At 42.8% G+C, this 19,892-nt stretch overlaps 1 pseudogene; it reads right to left on the reverse strand.

Moving 5' to 3' along the window:
- Nucleotides 1-16,836: 16,836 nt before the first annotated feature.
- On the reverse strand, nt 16,837-17,597 carry LOC133763343 (membrane-spanning 4-domains subfamily A member 4A-like; annotated as a pseudogene).
- Nucleotides 17,598-19,892: the final 2,295 nt, after the last annotated feature.

Raw genomic sequence — 19,892 nt, forward strand, 5'->3', positions numbered from 1 at the left:
CATGGACGCCTATCCAGAAGCCAGCCGGCTGGCACCCCTCCACCTGCTCAACAACACTGCTCTGGATAGGAAAGAATCGCCTCATTTTCAGCCGGCCGCCTTGGGTCCCTGTTAGGCCACCAATGCCAATTTTTCCTGAGTGACTGGACCAAGGATTGAGAACACTTTGAAACTCTACAATGAAATCAAGGAAATTTCTGGTGGTACACTGTGTTTTGCAGTGCCATGTCCAAATTCAAGTTTACCATGTATTTATTGATGATGGAGAAGATAGGGTAGCTTCTGTTAGCCTTGAAATCTGCTTCCCAGCTGCTGACTGAGCCCAATTCCTTCCTCGCTCACCCGAGCATCTCAGTCAAGCAAAATGGCATACTCAAGGACATGTTAGATGGAGAAGAAAGGCTAGAAAATCATTCCCTTTGGTTAAATGGGTGTTTAGGGTAGGGATAGGTTAGAGTGGGGGTGTGGGAGAATGAAATATTTTAAAACCGTTAAAACACTGTCTCTTGTTCATGAAATGAGCCACTTAGTTCCTATTTGATGCTTTTTTCTTTTTAGTTTAGAAATATGTAGACCTTGCTTTTGATGAGATCTGACCGCATTTAGTAACTTTGGCCAGTGGAATCATTTAAAGGCAGTATTAGGCAAAGCAACTAGCTTTCCTCACCCCCTGAGATGGGGATCCAGTGTTCATGTTCACATGATTCCAAATGAATAAATTAACCCTCCCACTCCAAGAAGAGTGTGGCAGGAAATAAGGTCACTTTATGTCAAAGATATGTGAATACTATGAAGGATGATTTGATTGCCAGCTCATTCCAGCCAAATCATACAGCGACTCCTGTGCTTCACACCTTTCATGTTTGCACAGTTAGTCTCTTTATTGTCTGGGTAGAGATCTGAAGTGCGGTGACAAGAGAGTGTCCCCTAGGGAAGTGATGATCCTGTGACAAAGAGGTATTAGTATTCACTGGGGCACAAGGAGGGTGTTCTGAGAAGCTTCTTGTGAAACAGCGATTAAGAGGGAATGATGCGATTTGCTGAGGAGGTGGCCGGTCTTGGGTGGAAGTTTTCCAGAAGATATTAGGCAGAAGGAGCTGTGGTGAGAATTCCTTTATAGGGATTTTATGTGCTTTAGGGATCAGAGCTTCAGAACTCTGTGGACCCCATTGCCTCTGCACCCTGGATGACCACTGACATGGAAACACACTCTGGAGTGTGTCTCTGAGATGGCATCAAAGTTCCCAAGAGACTCTGTAAGGTTTGATCCCTGGAATGGCTGTTTTGTTTCCTCTACTTTGGGTCAACTAGAGGAATGACTTGTGGACCTTGAGGGGTGGTTGTACTACTGCCTTTACAACTTGTGCAGTGCTTTGCTTTATTCAGGCTTTGAGGAGTGTAGGTTTCAGAGGCAGATAGACAAGGTTCAAGTCCCAATGCTAGTTGAACGTCCTCAGGAAAGTCACTAGAGTCTACAATGATAAAATGGAGATAAATGATCACAGATGTCTGTTCCTAGACTATAATCTCTATGAGGGCACAGCCCAAGTCTGTCTTTGACTTTGCTTGTGACTGGCATTTAGCATCATGCCCAACATATAATGTTAGCTATCAATATTTTTGCCATGTAGAGAAACTGTGTATAAAAATTAAACTAGGCAATGACCTAGGAAGGGAAGGAAGACTGTAACACACATTTAAACCCACTACGCAGGCATGAGGTGCTATAAAAATATGAGAACCTCTTAATTTCCATCATTTTCCTGGAATATTTCATCTTAGAACAAATTACAGGGCATTTACTCCACACTTTTATGTATATAAAGAAGCTTTAGTACATTTTTTTTTGTTGTTGTTGTTGTTGACAGGCAGAGTTAGACAGTGAGAGAGAGAGAGACAGAGAGAAAGGTCTTCCTTCCCTTGGTTCACCCCTCAAATGGCTGCCATGGCCGGCGTGCTGCACTGATCCAAAGCCAGGAGCCAGGTGCTTCCTCCTGGTCTCCCATGGGGTGCAGGGCCCAAGCACTTGGGCCATCCTCCACTGCCTTCCTGGGCCACAGCAGAGAGCTGGACTGGAAGAGGAGCAACTGGGACAGAATCGGTGCCCCAACCGGGACTAGAACCCGGGGTGCCGGTGCCGCAGGTGGAGGATTAGCCTAGTGAGCTGCGGCGCCGGTCCATTTTCCTAAATGTAGGGAAGAGGGGATGGGTTGGAATCTTATTATTCCAGATAGAAAATGCTCTACTCGGTTGATTTTCACATGGGCTTCCAGTTCAAGAATTTGATGAATCCAAAGAAAGTGAAATTCAGCAGCACACGGGAGATGAAGGACTCTTGAATTTCCACCAACACGTGTGCTGCTTGCCAGCCTCTTGGCTCACAGTTCTTCAAGCCAAGTTATCAGATTGTATTTTAAAATGACAGAGCTGAAGAGTTTTTAGAAAGGACAGTGTCAAATAAATAAATAAACCTAAAAAAAAAATGGAAAGATTTGATCTTTGGCAATAAATTGTTGAATTGTCTAACTGGAAAAGTAGGCTTCCTGAAGGTGAATCACACTTGAGATTTTTCTTACTCACTCTGAACAGGACCAAAGTAGAAATGTTATCTAGGGAAGTCCATTTTCACTATTAGTGTGAAGCAAGAAATGGTTTAAAAACAGTGGTTATGGCAATGCTTTTACAGTTTCAGATATAGTAATTATGAAGAAAACAATGTCATTTGCTGCTATTATTATTATAAGAGTCTTACAATTAATGGTATTCCTGTAATTTTTGATTGTGAGCTCAACTATTTTGGGCCGAGCATGCTAAGTTAAGGGGACAAAGTGTACATTATGATCTGTGTATTCAGTGATAAAATTGCTAAACTATGGTGTGTCTGTTTTTCAAAATTTGTGCTTGAATGTTATCTTTCAGAGCAAGTATGCTTCACTTTAGTAATGAATCTGGAGAAAACTTGCTATTTAAAAGAGGTGTGCGATAAATCCTTTTATAAATCTCTGGTTTAGGTTTTTCTGAAAAAAAAAAAAAAATCCCAGATTTCCAAATGTAACTTTACTTTAAGCAAGCTATATTTTTGTTTTGTTTGCTTGGCTTCAAACTTTCTCATCAGACCACTGGTTTTCTTCTCTGAGGCATCAGGCTGGGCTTCCCTGTGCATTCTGTGTGATGTGAATACTTCGACATTGACTCCATCAGTCCCATGGGTTAATTAATTGAGATGCCAGTCCTCACGGCTATTTTAAAGAGAGTATTGATTGTTGATGGTCAAATGGCTGTCTGGTCCATTTGGCCCAAACTTTTGCATTGCCATGGTAACAACCAAGGTTCTGGGGAACAATCTCAAAGTGTTAAATTTACCTCCATGCTGGAGGCTGGAGATGATGCCCATGATGGGCCTAGAACCAGGCTCATTCCTGCCACAGACCTTTAACCCACATCAAAGTCAGTGGCATGGACTCTCAAGATCTGGGGCAAAAGAATCTATGGTATCTGCAAGGCCACAGAGGCTCAGAAAATCTCTTCCCTCCATATTTCTCTCCAAGCATCACAGGTAGGCTCCCATTGCAAGACCTTCACAGTATTATTTCCTTTGTCTGGAATATTCTTCCTGAGATATCTGCCTGTCTTGCTCCCACACATCTTTCAGGTCACTACTCAAGTGTCACCTTCTATTCTAGCTGGTTTTTCCCGTGCCATCTGCTTTCTTTGCTTATTTTTTTTTCATAGCATTTTACCACCTCCTACAATAGATATTTCACTTATTTATTTGTTTACTGTTGGTTTCCCCAAATTGTAGGCTAAGTTCCATAAGGGAAGGAACTGCTTTATTTTTTGGTGTATCTCCAGTGCCTAGAAAAGTGCCTACTATGTAAAGAATATTTATTGATGGAATGAGTTTCATGTGGTCTTACACATTAATGGTCAATTTTAACATTCCAATCACACTCTGAGAAGGAGGGAGCCAGTTCTATTTTCCATTTCTTGTTAATAAGTTCAAAAAATCACTTTACTAGAGAAATAGGAGATATAACATACATGCTGCTCAATTTGCTTTAAGAAAATCCAATGTTCACTTACATTTTAGGAATATTTGTGCAGTGAGGAAAACCAATACTTAGAAACAAACTAAAAATCTTGCCAAATAAGCCACAGTCAGGAGTAAGCTAACTTTCCACTGAGGTCCCAAAATTCCCTCTTAATGGAGTACTGACTTGGTCTTAGACATTTCTGTAGATTAAGACTTCTGAAAATGTTTCCTTTGTAGTTGAAATCCCATCCTATGTTACTGCAGCTCTTTTCTAGGGAGTGATTTTACCCAGTGAATTTTATAAACACCTTGCCTGACTCTGATTCAAAACTGGCTGAAAAACATGGGAATAGTGGGGACAGAAAACTTCAGGTTCATCTGTCATGCTCATGTCATAATTGAGCACTCTAGTAACTTGCAATAGTTTAAAACAAAAACAACAAACCAAATTTTTGACATTTGAAGCAAGTTGAAAACTCAAATCAGACATAGTAGACATATGCTCACTGCTATCCTCTGTGGGTAGGGGAGGGCCTTTGAACAACAGACACAAGAGCTGCACTGATAATTTGTGTAGCAGTCTCTATTTCATTTGTTGTCAGTTTTACTTTGAGGGTGGCCTGGAGTCAAATAGGCATGCAATGAATTCAATGCCCAATTGACTTTTTTTGTGTTGTTATAATGGATCTCATTACACTTAATAAAGGTAACTACAACTCGAAAAGGATGAGTTTACATGTTTCCTACGACTCCAAGAAAGACTGAACTCAGCTGGTCATTCATGAGTAGTTCAATTAAGACTAATTAACCAGAAGAAACAAGATGGATAAAATATTGGCCATTAAATGATTCTGTTCAACAAGCACTCCTTTGTTATGCTGATAAATATAATGGAACCTAGCTCTGTGAAAAGATACTAGTACCTTGCAACTCAAGTTCCAAACAAAATGAAACCCAAACTTCATGACTTCACCTGCCAGACCTCACACCACATTCTAGCTATACAATTGTGTGGCCAGCGTTAACTGACCACAACCCTGAATTCACATTTTCCCTCCAGCATGATAACAATGGATCGATTCATTTTAAAGCAGAAACTTTTCTCCTCTATCATCTTGTCTGGAACAGAGGTAATAGATGGATGAGAAAAATCAAAAGAAACTTCTAGATCCATCAGAATAGGGGCCTGATGGCCCTATTAAACAGCAGCCAAGAGGATGGCCTGGGAACCATGCCAGCAACCTTGATGGGTAGTTTGCCTCTCTAAGGTCTATTGATGAATCCTCAACAGAGGCACTGCTTAACTCTTGACTTTTCAAAGTGGTTCTTCAGGAATGCACCAGAGTGGATGGACTTTTCCACTTCTCTGATTGGCAACCCAAAGCAATGTGTGCTTTCCCTTTGGAGATTTTGCTCCCAGCACATAGAAATCCAGGCCAGTGGCCAGAGTGGAGTGTGGCGCACTCTCTCTGCATGTGCTTGGTTCATTTCAGGGAGTGGACACTAGACCGAAAACACTTGCAAGGCACTTCAGATGACATCTGGGTGATCCAAGGACGTATCAGCTTTTCCAGGAAGCGCATCTCATCTTCCATGTAATGCTGAGGGCCAGCACATATTCTTCCCAATGCCCACTTCCCTATCCATTTTGCCTATTTAAACTCTGAAAGGGCTTGGAGGGCCAGGAATTTGAGGCAACAGGGGAGAACTGATCTCAGGGTAGGGGTGGGTTGGATTTTACTTACACTTCCCCGAGTAGAGCTATCTCAGTGACAGATTTAAACACTCCTCTGGCTCCAAAGAACAAATTGTGAGCTGGGTGGAAATGTCAGTTGAGACAGAAGAGCAGCAAACAGCTTTGTTTTCCTATAGTTGTGGTTTTACACGGTGATGACACACGAAGATGAAAATGTGCAGCATGAACTCCAGTTGTTATCTGAGTGAGCATCTCTACCAACACCGAAGGATATGTGTGGGTGTCACCTGCAAGCAGAGAGAGAGAAAGATGGGGCCCTATTTCGGAAAGAAGAGCCAGTTAATCAGAGATCAACAGTGACAAGTGATGCTGTTTATTTCATAAGTTTTAGGTTCTGTTTCCTTCCCCTCACCAATCTCTGTATCTGCATTTAGTCTGGAGATTAAATAAATCAGCCTCTGGTGACTGAGGAAGGGAGGAAGGGAGTGGGAAAGGTGGACTTGAACAGACATCAGGGAAATTACCAGGAATTGAGTCATTTCTTCGCCTCCTGTGCGTGTACTTAACATTCGCTCTTGAGCTTCTGAATTGGGGGATCTGTGCTAACTTTTGGGAACCTGTGACCTATCACAGTGCAGACAAACTTCGGGACAGTACTGGGGACTCTCACTCCCAACCCTGTGTGACTCTTTATTTCATGGCCTTTATGTTTCTTCCTCCTTTCTCGTACTTCATTCATTTGATAACTATTTAAGGAACACCTACGCAGGCCTACCAAGTGGGCTAGATACTGGGGATGTGGTAACGAGCAACATGGCCATGATTATCTCTGTCCTCATCAAGTGCAGAGTGCATAGTTTGCATATACATTGTTTTGTTTTGTTTTTCCTGCTCTTTGCACCCTGCTCCTGAGGGTAACCACTTAGTGCTGATTGTGGGACTTAAACCTTAATGTGTCTACCTGATTGCCTTTACCTTGTGGGTTTGCCTGAAGTTTATTTCTTCGAGATGTGTTTATTTAACTTCTCTTAATGCTTTTAATATCTTAGAGCAGGAATTGGCAAGATTTTATCTGTAAAGGGTCAGATAGTAAAACATTTTAGGCTTTATGATGATACGGTCTGTTACACTTACTCAACTCTGAGGATTGCACTGTGAAAGCAGACTCCAATGATAACACGTACAGGAGTCTTAGTAACCAAGTTCAGTAGCCACACAGCAGAAAGGCAAAGTATTTCTTCTGCAGAATGTACAGCTATTGTGTACATTAATGCACTTTCCTGGCATCCCATGTGGGTGTTAGTTTGTGTCCTGGTTGATCCACTTCTGATCCAGCTTCCTGCTACTAGCCTGGCAAACCAATGGAAGATGGCTGAAGTGTTGGGCCCCTGCCACCCAAGCAGGAGATCCAGATGAAACTCTTGGCTCCTGGGTTTGGCCTGGCCCAGCCCTGGCTGTTGTGGCCATCGAGGGAGTGAACCAGCAGATGGAAGAACTCTCTCCCTACTCTCCCTGTAATTCTGATTTTCAAATAAGTAAATCAATATTGAAGAAAAGAAGAACCTATTTCATTCATGCAATCCCAGGGACGAATTTAAATGTTACTTAGTTTTTCTTTTCCTTTGCTGAAGAGTTTCTGCTACTCAATCCTCCCCAAACTTGGAAGTGTTGTCTGTGTCTGATACTGGTAGCGAGACATCCCCCAGCGCTCATGAGCTCTCTCCCGTTAGGGGCAGAAACCTCCTAAGAACACATTGTCTTATTAGGGGTGTTCAGAGTGAGAAGCAAACACTGATGAATACCAACAGCTAAGAAAAACATTGAGGAGGCAACCCTGAGATCTAGAAGGAGTGGCTGAGAAGAAGGCAACAGAAGGAGAACTTTTAGGTCAAACCAGAAGAAACTGCAGACATTAATGTTTACAGAAATGTTAATAGACTTCATTTTAGAGCAATTTTAGGTTCACTGCAAAATTGAGTGGAAAGTACAGAGAGGTCTCATGTGTTCTCCCACTTCAGCAGCCTCCTCTTCCAACATCCCGTACTTGTTCACCAGAAGAACCACAACTGGCACGTCACTTTCAACCAAAGTCTATATTCACATTAGGGTTCACTCTTGGTGTTGTATGTTGTGTGAATTTGGAAAAATTCATAGCAGTGTAATCTCCCACTGGAGTGTCAGAAAGAATAGTGCCTACGTTCCACCTATTCATCCCTTTCCCCCTGAACAGTTATAGGAACTGCTACTTCACATAAAAGGACCACATTTACTCTGAAGGGGAAGGAGCTGCCAAGTCTGAGGGGCAGGGTTACCAGCGCCCACTAGATAAGGAAGATGCGGGATAAATTCAGTTCTTTAGATGTAGCAACTGGAGACCTGGGCAAGACTAGGTGCCATGGGATGGTGGTGTTGAAAGTGAGATCTTAGCGGGATGCTGTGAACAGTGAAGAAGAGGAGGCCAAGAGAGTGGAACTTATGGCAAGCTGTTTCCCTGTGAGGAGAGTTTTCTTGGCACCTGAGTCTCTCTATGGGTCTCACCACCATCCAGCATACTACATAGTGGGCCATGGTAGGTTCTCAAATGTTTGTTCACTAGAGAGCAAAAGAAAATAGGAGGTAAAAGCAGTCTGTTGTTAATAAAGCCAAAGATCCATGCTGTTTATATGTTCAAGAAGAGGGAGTCCATAGAAAGAAGATGGAAAAGTGGAAGGAAGAAGAGAAACCAATGATGGTGGAAAGATCCTTGAGGAATGATGTGGGAAGGTGTTGAGGAAGGTGGGAGAATGGCAGGTTGCTAGGGAGGCCTGGGGTTGGGTGGAGCAGTGAATCTCGGCCTAACGGGGCCTGGTCCTCTCCACACACACACACACACACACACACACGTGTCCAGAGCACGCTGAGCACCCACTCTCAGAGCCTGGAAAAAGGTCATTTTGACGAGTTAGTCCTGACTTGCATGCTGCAGTGTGTGTTAGATGGAAAGGGTTGGACTTTGGGGGGATTTATTTCTGCAGAGCAAACTCTTTTATTCTTCCTTTGTTCAGAGGTACAGAAAGAAATCACCAGTGCTTGCACTATGTTCCCTTTCTACGTTGCCAGAGCTGTTGATCTTTCCCTAGGTGCCCCTCTGCTCCAAAGGGAGCTCATTGGTTCTGCAGGAATTATCATCTACACTTTCAAATAATGCCCAAAGGTATGGGAGCTTTCCACCCGCTCTGTAACCCTGCTCTCCTTTCATTACCTACCGATATGTAGCAAACACCCAAAACTTAATAGTGCAAACAACAACCACTTACTACTATTATCTCTTACACTTTGGGGGGTGGTTGGGCTCAGCTTGGTGATCCTTACTTGGGGTCTCTGGGGTCATTTTGAAAGCTGCCTCACACATTCTGGCAGATGATGGTGGCTGCCAGCCAGGATTTCAGGAAGGAAAGGCTGTTAGCTGGAGGTTGTTGGCCTACAGCATGGGTGGGGAACCTTTTTTTCTGCCAAGAGCTATTTGGATATTTATAAAACCATTTGTGGGGCATACAAAATGATCAACTTAAAAATTAGCCTGCTTCAGATTTATTGAATTTCCAGTCCTGCCTGTGGTTATATTGGCAGGGCCAGACCAAGAGAGTTTGCAGGCGTTATATGGCCCATGGGCTGGACGCTCCCCACCCCTGGCCTACACAGAGCCTCTATATACATTCTGGGATTTCTCATAGTATGACAGTGGGGTTCCAAGGGCAAGGATTCTGTAAGGAGAAAGGCAGAAGCTGTTTGCTTTGGAAGTTAGAAGTGAGTCACTATGACTAGCCCACACTCAAGGGCAAGAGAATTAGACTCTTCCTCAAGATAGAAGAAGAGTCAAAGAATTTTCCAACAACCATATCTCAGATCAAAAGCATTGCTATGAAACAAGCATGGCAAAGTGGAAAAGGTATAGGATTGGGAATCAGGAGACAAGACTTGATGACTAATTGATGACTAATGATGGCTATATAAGAACACTTTACCACTTTTGTTATAAGCTTGGAGGTGGAGACATTAAAACACAATATTGGTTGGTGCTGTGGCATATCGGGTAAAGCCACCACCTGCAGTGCTGGCATCCCATATGGCTGCCAGTTCAAGTCCCGGCCACTCCACTTCCAATCCAGATCTCTGCTATGGCCTGGGAAAGCAGTAGAGGATGGTCTAAGTCCTTGGGCCCCTGTACCCATGTGGGAGACCTGGAAGAAGCTCCTGGCTCCTGGCTTCGGAATGGCCCAGCTTGGGCTGTTGTGGCCATTGGGGGAGTGAACCAGCAGATGGAAGACCTTTCTCTCTCTCTCTCTCACTCTCACTCTCTGCCTCTCTGTAACTCTGCCTTTCAAATATATAAATAAATCTTTTAAAAGAACCCACTTTGACTATGACCCTATCGGAATAAGATCAAAGTCAGCGAACTCTAAAGGCTTCCATAGCCCTGACAACTCATGACTAGAGCCTAGGGAGATTACTGACGCCATGAACAGGAGTGTCAAATTGTTAAGTCAGCAGCAGGAGTCACTGTGTACTTACATCCCATGTGGGATCTGTCCTTAATGTGTTGTCTAATGTGAAGTGATGCTATAACTAGTACTGAAACAGTATTTTTATACTTTGTGTTTCTGTGTGGGTACAAACTGATGAGGTCTTTACTAATTATATACTGAATTGATCTTCTGTATATAAAGATAATTGGAAATGAAAAAAACCAACCTGGTGTTAAATTGGAAATGGCATAGAAAATTAATTTAAAAAGTATTATGTAGGATCTCTGTCTTTAATGTGCTGTACACTGTTATTTAATGCTATAACTAGTACTCCAACGGTAGTTTTTTCACTTTGTGTTGCTATATGGGGCAAACTGTTGAAATCTTTACCTAATATATACTAAACTGATCTGTATATAAAGAGAATTGAAAATGAATCTTGATGTGAATGGAAGGGGAGAGGGAGCGGGAAAGGGGAGGGTTGCAGGCGGGAGGGAAGTTATGGGAGGGGGGAAGCCATTGTAACCCAAAAGTTGTACTTTGGAAATTTATATTCATTAAATAAAAGTTTAATAAATGAAAAAAAAAAAGAACCCAATATCAGGGTCTTCCTTGAATGTCAGTACATGGGAGCTAAACATATATGCATGGTACGCATCTCTGTGGTAACACCCCGGATTTCTTATGCGTACCATGCATATATATTTAGCTCCCATGTACTGACATTCAAGGAACTACAATTTACACCTTCAATCATAATAATAATTATGGCCAATGTTTTGATTTGTGTAAGTCAGGCACTATGGCAACTATATTATTCATATAGTGTTAGTCTTTGGAAATCTTTTGGGCATTTGATTTTCTCATTACATTAGTAATTTTATAAGCAGGGAAACTGAGACTTAAAGAATTCAAACGACCTGTCTAAACATAGACCAAGGATTCAAACCCACAGAATGTATTTCTGTAGCCCATATGCTTTTCTTATAAATTACTGATTGTTTGAAAAGGAGGAAGGCAATGGAAGCAGGGAGAGAGGGACCTCTCATCCACTGCATCACTCTCCAAGTACCTGTCACCCCTGTGGTGGCAGTAGAGGGTAACACTGGGCCAGGCGAAAGCCTGGAGCAGGAAACTCAATTCAGGTCGGCCATGTGGGTGACATGGACCCAACTGCTTGAGAGCCAGCATATGGTGTCTCCCAGGGTGTATATCAGCGGGAATCTGGGATTGGGAGCAAGGCTGGGAACTGAGCCCAAGCAATATGACATGGGATGTGGGTGCCTCAGCCAGCATCTGTTCCAAATGCCTAACCCCCAAACCACATCCTTAATCATTTTCTTTTATATAATCTCTTTAAATTTGTTGACAGCCACAAAACCCGTAATTTATGGCTATTTGTAATTTTCATAGGTATGAATATGAAATGTCTTCTTCCTGTGAGGCTCTTGTGTGGAAGGAAGCACTTCTCTGGAGAATGAGCTGTGCTGAGAGGCCAGGACAGACGGCCTCCTCTTATAAGGTAGCTTCTATAGTATTTATTGTGATATGACAAAAAACATTTGCTTTGGGTCTTTGTTTCCAAAGACCCCAATGATGATATCTGCTACATCCAATGCTGAGTATAGAGATCAGGACTCTTTTGGTTTCAAGTGACAGAAACATGACTTGAACTAGCTTAAGTAGAAAAGTGAATGAGGAGTAGTTCATATATCTGTGATACAGAAGGGATGATGGAACAAGGGCCCCATATCATTAGACTCTCTCCATCCCTTGCTTCTGCTTCCTACCGGATATAAGCTCCGTTCTCCCCTCCTCTCTTCTCCGTAAGATGAGACACTGCACAGTCACACTGCCTGTTTTGCTCACATCATTTCAGGAGATTAAGCAAAGGAAAAGAAAAGATTCTCTCAGCTTCTGCCTGAAAAACCTCAGTAAATTATTCTGACTTGTGCAATTTGATCAAGTACCCAAAGGAAGGAGACTTTTGTTGGAAGGAGAGAGGCAGAGTACAGGCATGGTTTCTGGAGAAATTTTGTTAGCTAACATGTATCTAACATGTATCTAACACGAATTTAAACAATGTCTGGTTCCTTATAAGAAAATAGAGATCTTGGAAGGTCACACCATCTCATTCACTGGCAAAGTTTCATGAATCCTGCTCCGTGTTTGTTGGTTTGTTTTCCATACAGGGAATACTGTGTGTGCACTTTTTCTTATTATATATCTGAGCTACTACCACATTCAAGTGTTTGGACTCTTTTTTAAAAAAATATTTTATTTATTTATTTGCAAGTAAGAGGGGTGGGGTGAAGAAAGAGAGAGAAAGAGAAAGAGAGAGAGAGAGAGAGAGAGAGAGAGAGAAAGAATATGAATGGATGAGGATGAATCTTCCATCTACTGGATCACCCCCCTTCCAAGTGGTTGCAACAGCTAAGGCTGGGCCAGCCCAAAGCCAGGAGCTTCTTCTGAATCTCCCACATGGATGGCAGGGACCCAAGCACTTGGGCCATATTCCACTGCTTTACAGGCATATTAGCAAGGAGCTGGATCAGATATGGGGCCACTGGGACATTAACCAATGCCATTTGGGATGCTGACGTCACAGGCGGTGGCTTTACCCACTATACCACAATACCAAGCCCAAGCGTTTGGACCATTTAATGGAGTGCGGATTCTTCTGGGAATCACCTAAATGTCATGGGAGAGGGACAGGTATTGCTCCCAGTGGTTAAGATTTCCACACCCCACACTGGAGCTCCTGGATTTGATTCCCAGCTCCAACTGCTAACTCCAGCTTCCTGCCAATGCAGACCCTGGGAGGCAGCAATGATAGCTCAATTGGGCTCCTGCCACCCATGTGGGAGACCTAGATTGCATTCCTGGCTCCTGGCTCTGGCCCCGTCCCAACCCTGGCTGTTGTGGGCATTTGGGGGAGTGAACCAGCTAATAGGATCTCTGTCTGTCTACTTCCCCCACCTTTGCCAAAGTCATAAAACTTCTTCCCAGAAAAAAAAAAAAACACAAATTTGTACATTTTTTCTTATTATCTTATAGTATTATAGTTCAGAGACTTGTGGAGAAGTACTCTTGAACAAGCCAACATGAAATCTGCATTTAAAAAATGTTTTTGGGGCAGGCCGTGGCTCACTTGGTTAATCCTCCGTCTGCAGCGCTGGCACCCCATGTGGGCACTGGGTTCTGGTCCCGGTTGCTCCTCTTCCAGTCCAGCTCTCTGCTGTGGCCTGGGAGTGCAGTGAAGGATGGCCCAAGTGCTTGGGCCCCTGCACCCACATGGGAGACCAGGAAGGGGTACCTGGCTCCTGGTTTCGGATAGGTGCAGCGCCAGCCATGGCAGCCATTTGGGGAGTGGACCAACGGAGGGAAGACCTTTCTCTCTGTCTCTCTCTCTCACTGTCTATAACTCTACCTGTCAAATAAATTTTAAAAAAAGTTTGTTTTCATTTATTTGAAATGCAGAGCTGCAGATGGTGGTGGGGAGATATTTCCATCCTCTGGCTCACTGAACTAAAAGAAAGCTGCATTGGAAGTGCAGATGGGACCGACCCCAGGCACTCTGACATGGGATGTGGGCATCCTAAGCGGTTGCTTCACCACTGTGCTATAGCACCCACACCTGGCTGCATTTTTCAGAAGAAAAATTGTGCACCATAATGATGTTGCAAATTTGGACATCTTAACAAATGTAAAAGGGTCTATCATTGTAGATCCATCATGTTGAACCAATTCACAGGAAGATACACAAGTCTGAATACATTTTCATTCAAACAAAAGGAAAAATTCAGTTAGTTGCTTATGTACTTCCAGACATCATGTGTTTGATACACTACAGGCAAACAAAACAAAACAAAACAAAAACTCTAATATCATATTTGACTGTTAACTTATTCTCACTGTTGGAAACCTTCTGGGTAAAAGAGACAGACAAATTTCATTTTATAAGGTCCAAAGATAGAGAATAAGGACCAATGACTTGAAATCTGGAAAAATCAATTTAAGATTGAAGTCCCTCTATTTTTCCTTCAAAATTGTAAGAAAGATGTATTTAAGGAAGAATAAGTTGCTGTGGTTAGACTCAGAAGGAGTGAATTGTTTAAAATATGGAACCAGGTGGTGCTGGTGCTGTGGTGTAGCAGTTAACGCCCTGGCTTGAAACGTTGGCATCCCATATGGGTACCAGTTTGAGACCCGGCTGTCCCACTTTCAATCCAGCTCTCTGCTAGGGCCTGGGAAAGCAGTAGAAGATGGTCCAAGTCCTTGGGCCCCTGCACCCACATGGGAGACCCAGAAGAAGCTCCTGGCTACTGGCTTCGGATTGGCGCAGCTCCGGCCATTGCAGCCATCTGAGGAGTGAACCAGAGGATGGAAGACCTCTCTCTCTCTCTCTCTCTCTCTCTCTCTGCTTCTCCTCCCTCTGTGTAACTCTGACTTTCAAATAAATAAGTAAATCTTTTAAAAAAATAAATAAAATAAAATATGGGACCAGGGTGTTCTGTCCACAAATTCCTCGCTCCAGGTCTAAGAGGTAAGGAGGGAGGCCTGGTTGCTTAATGGGCATGTGGTTCCCACAATGCATTCCTTTACTGACATCAGGGCCCTGAGTAACAACTTGTTTCTTACAAAAGTGACGCAGGCAGCCACTCCTTCGCTCCACTTCCAAACTTCCCAAGATGGCAGTGTGGGGAAATGATGATCCCTTGCTTCAGTTCATACTATTTCCCTCCCAAATACTCAAGAAATAGCAGAAGAGTGAACTCCCAGTAGAGCTGGCACTTTTTATGTATCACGATGAAGTAATTATCCTTGTCACATTACAAACTCTAACTGATATCAGAGCTGATGACACGCATGTCCTGAACATCTTTTATGCATCACTTGAAATCTTCTCAACCTTGCCTGTCTATTTCCACCCCCTCTGTTGAGGCAGGCAGCTTTGTGCTGTTCCATCTTGCTTGCCTGCCATCTCAGATGCCCTCAGAGTGCCTCTGGACTGCGCTGGGGCTCCTGTGCTGATACCTTAGTGTAAATTCCTCAGAAACACATGTGGAGCCCACGCATGCTTGGGAGATTAGATTATGGCCCTTGATCTGCTCTCCCACCCCTTGGTAGAATTGTACGTTGAAACTCATTGTCAAGTAGTTTTATTTTTAGTGCCTCCCAGTAGAACAGATGAAGATTTTATCTCTGTCTCGTTGACTTTACTTTTGCTATGTGATCTACTTTGGTGAATGGAATGTGAATTCATGGGATGAAGGCAGAGGCTTTAAATCTTTATGTAGTTGGACGTGGTCTCATTTTCCAGCATTTACCATGAGAGAGCATGTGCCAGGAAGTTTCTGGTCCACAAAGGAGACATATAGTGCACACTTGAACTCAATCCACTTACAGCCTAAAGCAGGACATGGCCAGCTGACCTACAGATCCATGAATGGGAAAAATGAGTGTTTCTTTCACAAATCCCTGAAATTTTGGAACTGTTTTGCAGCATTGGTGCAGCAACAGTTGACTGATACATGGCCAACCTTGAAGTGTGAGGTGCCATGTCCCGGGGGATAAGTTTTCAACCAATGAGAATTGGGAGACAATGGTTAAATTCTTCCTCATTTCTACTCCCAGTATTTATGCAATGTCCCAAATAGTCCTGTGGGATAAAGCAACTGGACACATACAGTGGTAAGTTAGTAACTCATCCTTGAATTGGGTTTCCACACTTTGCAGTTTTATGTCACTTGGCCACTGCTCCTGCTTCCTGGATCCCACTCCCTAGTAAAACATTCATATGGAATCTTAGTTTCCCACTTTGCTTTCTGTGGAAACCAAGCTAATATATTCTACATTTACTTTTAATTTTCATTGATTACAGGCTTATATACATTGTTCAGACACTTTGACACTTTTTCCAAAGTGTTCACCACCTCCAACCTTCACACTTTTGCTAGCAACTAGACACATTATTTCAATATTTTCTAAACCAGGAAAGGGTGTGCATGAGTAGGAATCAGTAGATGCTGACCTGAATTTTTATTTATCCTTCCTGTCTATCTGAATCCATAGCATCTTCTATCAGTCATTAATAGAGCCCTTGATATTATCCACCTTCAGCATCTTACTCCTTGTACAGTTGGAACTCCCAACAATAAGGATGCACTTTGTAACTTCTGGGAGGCTTTCCAAAGATGGACTGGTCTGACTACAGAAACAATGTATTATCACTCAAGAGGAGTCACTACAGCTGCGTGATCACTTTTCAGGTATATAGGAAGTAAGTAAACCCATAAATAAGATCATGGCTACCATTTATCTGGTGCTAGGGATAATGTCAAGCATCTTAGATACATTGCCTCGTATCTTTATGATAACCATATGTATTATTTTCAGTTTTTACTGTGTGACTTGAGATTCAGAAGGTAACATGTTTAAGATGGTGTGACCAGGAAGTGGAAAAGCCATCCTAATTTGTCCTGCTTCAAAGCCTGATCTCTTTTCACCTGTATATATTTCAATTTAATTCTGGGGTAGATGCTTAAGTCATCTTGAGCTTAAGAATCTTTTTGTTTTCTGGATGTATTTTACAGATATGTCTAAACTGGAGTCTTTTCAAAGTGGGATTCTTGCATTACGATCAGGGTAGATATTCTGGAAAATTTTTCTGTTGATGGCACCAAATCCCCTTTAAATGGTGCAGGGGATACCACTTCTGCTACATGTGAATTTGTTGGCATAATGAGTACAACCCCACCAGGATTACAACAGATTACTTTACATCCAAAGGCAGGGAGGGACACAGCAATGCAGAACTCCGGCACACTTAAAAGGAGGACAATACCATCCATACCCATTAAAGTAGAAATGGTCATGAAGCAACTGTTTTGTCCCCTAGTACAGTTACAGTAAGGATGATGGAATGAACAAATACTCAAGCTCAATGCACTAAGATCTGGGATGTAGCCAAGACATAACTGGCAATGTTAAATCCTAGGCTACCTCATACCAGACCTTTTGTTGTTCTAGTTCCTGCTGCAACTGAGAAGGGTCCTGACAAAATAAACATCACTGACCCCCAAACTGTGTAACAGATGAACACTGCACTGGGACATGGCCCCAAAATGGCAATGTGACACATCATAGTTATTCCAATGCTCATGTTCATCACAACAATCATAATCTACACAACTCTAAGAGTTTTGGGCTCCCCCTTCAGGAACTTCTCTGGTATCCCTTTCCACATATATGAGCACAGATTAGCTTGCTGTCCTTGCTGGGGCAGAGCAGAGCTAGCCTCTGCTATGGTTTGCTCCATTCCTTGTGCTATGGTCATGGCAGTAGAAATGGTGCTTTTTTCCAACCTGCTGCTTTGTCTGTGATTCCTTTTAATTCAGAGATTCTATACATCTTTTGCTTCAAGGCATGGTAGCAAAAGAGGATGAGCTAATATTGCATGAGGTTTCCTTCTCAGCTTTTTTTTTTTTTTTTTTTGACAGGCAGAGTGGACAGTGAGAGAGAGAGAGAGAGAGAAAGGTCTTCCTTTTCCATTGGTTCACCCTCTAATGGCCGCTGTGGCCAGCGCACCATGCTGATCCAAAGGCAGGAGCCAGGTGCTTCTCCTGGTCTCCCATGCGGGTGCAGGACCCAAGCACTTGGGCCATCCTCCACTGCACTCCCGGGCCATAGCAGAGAGCTGGCCTGGAAGAGGGGCAACCGGGACAGAATCCGGCACCCTGACCGGGACTAGAACACGGTGTGCCGGAGCCGCAGGAAGAGGATTAGCCTATTGAACCGTGGTGCCAGCCCTCTCAGCTGTTTTTTTTTGTCTCCCCCACCCCCCCCCCGCCTTTTTTTTTTGGAGGGGTTCCAGAAATAGAAGAGTAACACATTACAACTCTTTCAACACACTAGGGGGCATGGTGGTTTTCACACTCAAATCAAACCCAAGGTTGTTTTCTGATCCTAGGCCTGCCTTTGCAGAATGTAGTCATTTATAAATTAGGTGGAGCTTGTGTGTGGATGTTCTAGCTAGGGTGGAGAAAATGAGCCAGGCTTGACTGTGGGAGTGTGGGGGTCGCCCTGAGGGAGGGTGAGCTGGTGGTTAGAAAGACAGCTAACACAGACAGAAGTAGCCTACACCTGCGTGGCCCCCTGGGTGTTTGGGGAGGATTGTGAGAAAGGAAAAAAAGAGGGGCAAGGGAGCTGAATTTAGCCCAAGAACTTGTGGTGTGACTCACAGAGATGTGAAAACATTGACAAGAGGAGGAAGGTGTAGATTTCAGGATGATGTGAGCACACATCCATGACAGCAAATATGTGCTTTTGAGACTGCACTGGAGATTTTCAGAACCCAGATGAGGAAGGTAGTGCCACCTAGGTCCCAAATATGCCAGGTCAAAAAGCTGACTCTGTGCTCTATTTTATAATAGCACACAAGTCAATGAAGGTTCAGTCCCATGTTATATGAGGGTACTTCAAAAAGTTTGTGAAATATGGAATTAAAGATAAGCTTATTTTGGTAAACAAAATGAAATCCATTCATACAGAGAGCCTTCAAAAATTCATAAAAAAATGTGTGTGATGAAAAAACATGCAGATTTCAATTTTTCTGCACCAAAATAAATTTATCTTCTAATTCAATTTTCCATTAATTTTTAAAAGTACCTTTATACAGACCACCAACACCTGAAACTACTATGCAACTTGAAAATATGTAGTTCAGATGTTAGGTTTTTTTTTTTTTTTTTTTTAAGATTTATTACTTGAAAGGCAGAGTTACAGAGAGAAGGAAGGAGAGACAGAGACAGAGAGATCTTTCATCCACTGGTTCACTCCTCAACTGACTGCAATGGCCAGGCCGAATCCTGGATCCAGGAGCTTTCTTCTGGGTCTTCCACATGGATGCAGGGCCCAAGCACTTGAGCCATCTTCTGTTGTACCCCAGGCATATTAGCAGGGAGCTGGATTGGAAGTGGAGGAGCTGGGACTTGAACTGGCAGCCATATGGGATGCTGGCACTGCAGGTTGGGGCTTTAATTCACTGAGCCACAGTGCCAGCTCTGAGATGCTAGGGTTTGAACATTTATGTAAAATGACTGTGATTAAGACTTCATGTGAAAGAACTGTTTCATAAACATATTATTTTTGTGAAAATCTGCTCTGTAGATTGGGAAGAGCGAAGTGTTGCTGCAGTTTAATTAAGGTTTTTGTTGCTTTGGATTCTTGTTAATAGTTCGTTTCCTTGAGCTGCTATTTACTATATTATACTGTATAGGGTGAAGTTATTTGTGTAGTTGTTTTGCTCCAATAAAACACTGTTTCTTATTTCCTGACTATATCCAGAAGCCCCACATAACAAAAAGAGACAATGATTTAAGAATCAGATAATAGGAAGCAGAGATGAAGAAATGAAAGATGGAAAGCAAAAGATAAAGTTGTATTTGCTAGAGAGATATTTTACAAAAGTAAGTAGATTAGGGATGGTTAAACACTGTGGATGACATTCTCTTCAGATTGTCACTGTGTACCTGAGCACGCTGAAGATCCTGAAAAGTCCTATAACTAAGAAACTCATTCAACCTTGTTAAATCAATAGTTTCCATCTCATCTCTTCCTTTCTTGAATTTTAATTTTTTCCATGACATCTATTAAT

This window comes from Lepus europaeus, chromosome 1 (genome assembly GCF_033115175.1).
Source record: "Lepus europaeus isolate LE1 chromosome 1, mLepTim1.pri, whole genome shotgun sequence".
Classification (NCBI taxonomy): Eukaryota; Metazoa; Chordata; class Mammalia; order Lagomorpha; family Leporidae; genus Lepus; species Lepus europaeus.